Source organism: Macaca mulatta, chromosome 15 (genome assembly GCF_049350105.2).
Source record: "Macaca mulatta isolate MMU2019108-1 chromosome 15, T2T-MMU8v2.0, whole genome shotgun sequence".
NCBI classification, from domain to species: domain Eukaryota; kingdom Metazoa; phylum Chordata; class Mammalia; order Primates; family Cercopithecidae; genus Macaca; species Macaca mulatta.
This window is the reverse complement of record NC_133420.1, coordinates 69,832,205-69,838,732: the sequence shown is the minus strand read 5'-3', so window position 1 is coordinate 69,838,732 and position 6,528 is coordinate 69,832,205. Positions and strand designations below refer to the sequence as shown.

Here is a 6,528-nt window from a genome sequence, read left to right as displayed (position 1 = left end):
GAGTAGCTGGGACTACTGGCGTACGCCGCCATATCTGGCTAATTTCTTTTGTATTTTAGTAAAGATGGGGTTTCAGTGAGTTGCCCAGGCTGCTCTGGAACTCCTGAGATCAGACAATTCACCCACCTCGGCCTCCCAAAGCGCTAGGATTACCGGTGTGAACCATCGTACCTGGCCCGTAGCTATTTTTATTATTGTTACTTTGTTTCAGGAAGGAGAAAATGAGAGGCTCTGATGAAAGTCTACAGAATAGTCTCAGGATGGACTTATTTCTTCTCTGACGACAGATTTTCCCCTTATAACAGATACTTCTATGAAAAGTCAAGTTCGAAGTCTCATAGGGGCTATGAAATATTAAGAACATTACCCTGTGGGGTCTTTGCATGTTTTCTGAGAGAGAATGCAAGTAATCACGTAGTAGTAAGACACTGTGGAGACTACTTAGAAACTGTCGGCCAGATAAAAATATTAATGGGAATTTAAAGAAAGAATAATAGTAACAGAACTGAGATTTCCTCTCTAGAGTGTTTTTCCAAAGGCTTTGTGGCAATAGCAGAACTTAGGAAACAAGGGATCTGGGAAGCTGTTACGGGAATAACTGTAGTGGAGATTTATTCTAAGGACTCTAGAGGATGAATTCGACCTTGTCCTCTCTCTCTCACCTCATTTATTTATTTTATATTTATACTGATGTTAGCGTGGAGATTTTTTCGCACGATCCCATGTTCAAAGTAACTTCTGGTTTGTGAAGTTGTTATCAGTGCTCACTCAGGAAAACCCATCCATGAGCAGCGTGAGAGCAGGAAGAGGAGGGTATCTGGGTCGATATTTGGAATTCTTGATGTCTCTGATCTATGTTCATCTGTTGGTGGCCTCCATGCCTCCCCAGAACTGCTTTGAGTATCACCATTTTTCCATGCAGAAAATGTGGCACCATTACTTACTGAATCTTACATTTTTATTGTGTGAGCATTTAGAGATGTGACACTTGTCTAGTAACACTTTCAAAGTAGATAACTGCTTTGGAGTCATCAAGCTATTGAGGTTAAGACATGCAAGACTGTTTGTCCTTAAATTCAAGACTTACTAAGTAAATATGTGAATAACAACCAATGACATTGCATGGGTGTTGAGTGGCTGGGGAGGACTTGAGTTGATACTTAGAATTCTCCATCTAGACAACTCTAAGTTCCAAAGGGAAATATGTGTGGCTTTAGTTCAAAAAAAAAAAAAAATTCACAGGGCCTGGTCAGTGACATCTTTTCCTTGCTTAGTCAGTGGCCCTGTTAATATATTTAGTGGCAGGCAGCATATTAAGGGTGAATCAGGAAATCATGGTGACCCTGCAGTTTGCTGAGGACAGCTGAATATGAAGTCGATGTGAGAGAAAGAACTGAGTTTAAATGAAGAGAATAGTGATCCTTAGTGACTTGGGACACCAGAGACCCATCTTTACTCCTCAATGGACTCTGTTGATGATGCCCTTGTATGTTCATTCCAGAGGCTGCCAAATAATATAACACTGAGGTTCTGTTTCCATGATACCTTGATGCGGAAAATTGCAAGAATAGGAAAAACGCCAAGATGAACAGCCTCAAACTCTTTAATTCCCTGAGAAAAGAAGAATAAGAGGAAGTCTTATAAACTCAAAGTTAGGGCTTTAAGGTTACAAAGAAATTCAGTGGAAGTTCTAAATTATTCCAGAGTTAGGAATAGTAAAACAGGAAGTATTTGTTCATGAATTGGCCTGGAAATTTGAAAGCTCTAAAGGAAGTGTTATCTGCTGGCACCATCATTTGTATCTTTCATATCTTGGATAATCTTTAATGCCCTCTTCCATGAAATTGGGCTGATATTATATTTCTTATACGGTTGTAGATCAGACAAAAGGGGATACATTAAGGACTTATTAAATGGTAGCTATTCATATTAACTACTTATTATTTTACAACTAAAAAAGAAACTATCAGATAAAACACAGATAAAATAAGCTTTCTTGTCCGTTTACTTTCAATTTTTCATCTTTTTCCCCCAAGAATATTTTCCTTTTCTTCTGTTATTAAAGTATGGTGTTAATTTGAAGATTTCACTATAGTGATTGCACATTTAATGTAAATCTGTGTGCAGCTACTAGGAAAGCAGATCTCACTATTATCAGTTTATACCCACAAAGTGAGGATGGTTTGTGCTAAAGTTGGGGAATTTCAATTCTCTTGTTATTCTCACAGTATACTTTGTTCTTTTTCTCAAATTTAAGATTCTCTGTGTGTGTGTGTGTGTGTGTGTGTGTGTGTGTGTGCATGTGTATATTGTTTTATATGGTTTTTTTTTTTTTCCAGCAGACTGTAAATTTCATGAAGTGGGATCCATGTCCCTTTATTCGCTCCTGTTTACCTAGTAGAAGGCCTAGCACATATTAGATTGTCAATAAATATCTCTAGAGTGAATGGATGACAGAGTGTGACTAGAATGGCATTTCCTAAAATGAACGGAGATCTATGCCTAGTGTATGTACTGTTCTCTGTGAAGGCAGTATTACCCATCTAAGGGTGTGTCAGAAAAGCAGAGTAGGCTCATAAAACAGTTTGAAAGTATTTCTTTGATATTGGAAAGTTACGTGTGGGCTACACCCAGCAGAAGTAATTGCTGGAAATTGCTTGCATTACGATGAATGATAAATGCCAAGAGAATAATGAATAATTCCAGATAAGAGAATAAGCCTGTGCTTGTTTAAAAAATAAACCATTCTTCTTATGATAGCAGCCAAGGGTCAATTAAAAATAAAAATCTTGTTTTGCAGTGCTCTCCTCTATAAACATTCAAAGTCTTCTCAATTCAATTAGAAATAAATCCAAAGTTCTCGATACAAGATTTACCATATCTTAGATTTTCCTGCCAAGCATACCCACAGCATTTAGTATCATCCTTCCCCCAGGTAACTAAGCTCTAATCTCAAAGCCTGATTTCTGTATCCAGATGGGCTAAGCTCTTTGCTGCTTCAGTGACCTTGTACTAACTCACTTTTCCCTTGGCCCTTCACATGGCTGAATCCTTTTTTCTGTCAGCTCTCAGCTCAAGTATCACTTTCTAAGGACTGCTCATTACCGAACTTTCTCTGTAAATTCCACACTTTCTTCTGCCCTTGTTGCTTTCTATCACATTATCTCGAGAGTTTTTTTAATAGGACTTGCCATAATCAGAAATTATGTGTTCATTTTTGTTCTAAAAATTGCATATGCATTTTTGTCTAGAATGAAAGATTCATGATGGAAAAGGCTATCTATATGGTTTACATTAGCAAACGTGGCAAATAATATAACATCTCTAAGCCTCAGTTTCCTAAGACATAGAGATTATAAGACATACCTCAAAGATTTGTTATCAAGATTAAATGAGATAGTACATGAGAATCTGTTAGCAAACTGTTTAGAACTCAGGAAGCATTTAATGAAAGGCACACATGTTCCTGCTTCCGCCATTACCACCACCACCACCATCATCATCCCAGGTCTTGTTATCTATAGTATGATGCCAGCTGTAAAGGAAACACAGAACTCAAAGTTAATAGAGGGATACCGACAAGAAAATGTTATGAGTTATCTATTGCTCTGTAACAAATCACTCCAAAACTTGGTGTCCTAAAACCATCATTTCTTTTTTCATGCTTAGGGGCAGGGTATGTCAGGGGTTGGGAACTGGATTAAAGAGACAACTTTCTCTGCTCCACTGTGTCTGGGACTTTATCCAGGAAGACTTGAATCCTGTGGATGATTCAACATCTGGGACTAGAATTATCTTGAGTGTTTTCTACAAAAGATGAGTAAGAAGGAAAGAGCCTTTGGAAATGAAGACAAAGGGAGAAGGGTAGCAAATGAATGAGTGTCTTTGGATGAGATTAATAACATTTTAAAGTCATCATTTTATGGAACATGGAAAAAATGGACAGAAGGCTGTGATTTTACTGCTTTGTCAACACTGACCAGTCTTATTTTCTTCTCTCCTTTCTTCTTATGGGCTTACATCATCTATGGTGGTAGTTTCTGGGTTGTTCTTTCTCTTTCTGTATGTTTTTCTTTTCTGATTATTTTAAAGGGATTTCATTCGATTTGTCTCCATACATTTTGCTTCCTTGGTGACATGTGTCATAAAGAGCATTGGTCAGAATGGCCAAGTCATCACTCTGGAGTGAGGGCAGGAGTACTGTGTTTAAAAAGTAGTTAGGGCCGGGCGCGGTGGCTCACGCCTGTAATCCCAGCACTTTGGGAGGCCGAGGCGGGCGGATCACAAGGTCAGGAGATCGAGACCACGGTGAAACCCCGTCTCTACTAAAAATACAAAAAATTAGCCAGGCGCGGTTGTGGGCGCCTGTAGTCCTAGCTACTCGGGAGGCTGAGGCAGGAGAATGGCGTGAACCCGGGAGGCGGAGCTTGCAGTGAGCCGAGATCGCGCCACTGCACTCCAGCCTGGGCCACAGAGCGAGACTCCGTCTCAAAAAAAAAATAAAAATAAAAAGTAGTTAAATAGCCAATTTGCTGTTCTTTAATGCATCTCATAAGCACACATATTTTTGTTCCATGGACTATGCAATGTAATCTTATGACAGTGCCAACCTTTGGTTGACTGGCTTCCATCTATAGGGACAAAGTTAAACATTGTCAAGATGTACTGAAATAAAGTGGGATTTTAGGACCTAAGGCATAAGATAGGTTGGTTGCTTGACTAACTCAGGCAGAAAGATACCTAAAGTCTGTTCAAAATACAGAACATATGAAAGAACTGAGTTGGATAAAATAAGATAGGCTGAATAAGTATTTAATGATAGGTCATACATTATTTTATTTACTTACTATAACCGGTAATATTCTAAGTACTAACATGAGAGAGAAAGAGCAAGAAAATGAGAGTGAGAGCATATGTAGAAGAAGTCTAGATTAAAGAAGACTAGTAGAGAAAAATAATCCAAATAACCATTCAGATGATTTATAATTTAAAAACTTAAACCAATTAAACATTAGATAAGAGAGATAAAATGTTAAAATAATAGATTGTGCATGCTGTACGCATGTGTGTGTGCGCATGCGCACACACACACACACAGACACCTGAAGTATGCAATCATTACAATAATATTAAATGACATGAAAAGATGATCACAATATTCCATGGAAGATGTAGATAAAACCATATAGTATAATTCATATCCCATGAAAATATATGTATACAGGAAAAATTTGGAAAAAATATTTGAAATTTATTAAAATATTGAGCAGATATTACTGTTTATCAGAATGACAGGTTATTTTAAAGTTTGCCTTCTTTCTTTATATATATTTTTTAACTTTAAAAATATGTATTTTTAAATTTACATAGGTTATTGGGGAACAGGTGATGTCTGGTTACGTAAGTTCTTTAGTGGTAATTTGTAAGATTTTGGTGCACCCAACACCCAAACAGTATACACTGCACCTTATTTGTAGTCTTTTATCCCTCATTCCCTTCTCACCCTTTCCCCCCAAAGTGTTTTTCTTATGCCTTTGCATTTTCATAGCTTAGCTCCCACTTTTGAGTGAGAGTATACGATGTTTGATTTTCCGTTCCTGAGTTACTTCACTTAGAATAATAGTATCCAATCACATCCAGGTAGCAGTGAATGCCATTAATTTATTCCTTTTTATGGCTGAGTAGTATTTCATCATATATATATATGATGGAATATATATATGATGGAATATATATATGATGGAATAAATATATATGATGGAATATATATATGATGGAATATATGTATGATGGAATATATGTATGATGGAATATATATATATATGATGGAATATATATATAACAATTTCTTTATCCACGCATTGATTGATGGGCATTTGTTTTGGTTCCATATTTTTGCAATTATGAATTGTGCTGCTATAAACATGCATGTGCAAGTATCTTTTTCATATAATGACTTATTTTCCTCTGGTTAGATACCCAGTAGTGAGATGCTGGATGAAATGGTGGTTGTATTTATAGTTCTTTAAGGAATTTTCACACTGTTATCCGTAGTGGTTGTACTAGTTTACATTCCCACCAGCAGTGTAGAAGTGTTCTCTGTTCACCACATCTATGCCAAAATCTACTATTTTTTATTTTTTTTATTATGGGCATTCTTGCAGGAGTAAAGTGGTATTGCATTGTGGTTTTGATTGTATTTCCCTGATCATTAGTGATGTTGAGCATTTTTTCATATGTTTTTTGGCCATTTGTATATCTTCTTTTGAGAATTATCTATTCATGTCCTTAGCCCAGTTTTTGATGGAATTGTTTTTTCTTGCAGATTTGTTTGAGTTAATTGTAGATTCTGGATATTAGTCCTTTGTCAGGTGTATAGATTGTGAAGATTTTCTCCCACTCTGTGGGTTGTCTGTTTTACTCTGCTGTTTCTTTTGCCATGCAAAAGCTCTTTAGTTATATTATTTCCCAGCTGTTTATCTTTGCTTTTATTACATTTGCTTTTGGGTTCTTGGTTATAAAATCCTT

At 36.7% G+C, this 6,528-nt stretch overlaps 1 long non-coding RNA gene across 1 annotated transcript in view; it reads right to left on the bottom strand.

The window, feature by feature from the left end:
* Positions 1–975: 975 nt before the first annotated feature.
* LOC144334809 (uncharacterized) overlaps positions 976–6,528 on the bottom strand; it is a 46,389-nt gene continuing 40,836 nt past the window's right edge. The window contains exons 2-3 of the long non-coding RNA XR_013405049.1: positions 3,367–3,535; positions 976–1,611 (exon numbers count right to left, since the gene is read on the bottom strand). This is a non-coding gene — a long non-coding RNA (uncharacterized LOC144334809). The remainder of the gene's footprint in view (positions 1,612–3,366; positions 3,536–6,528) is intronic.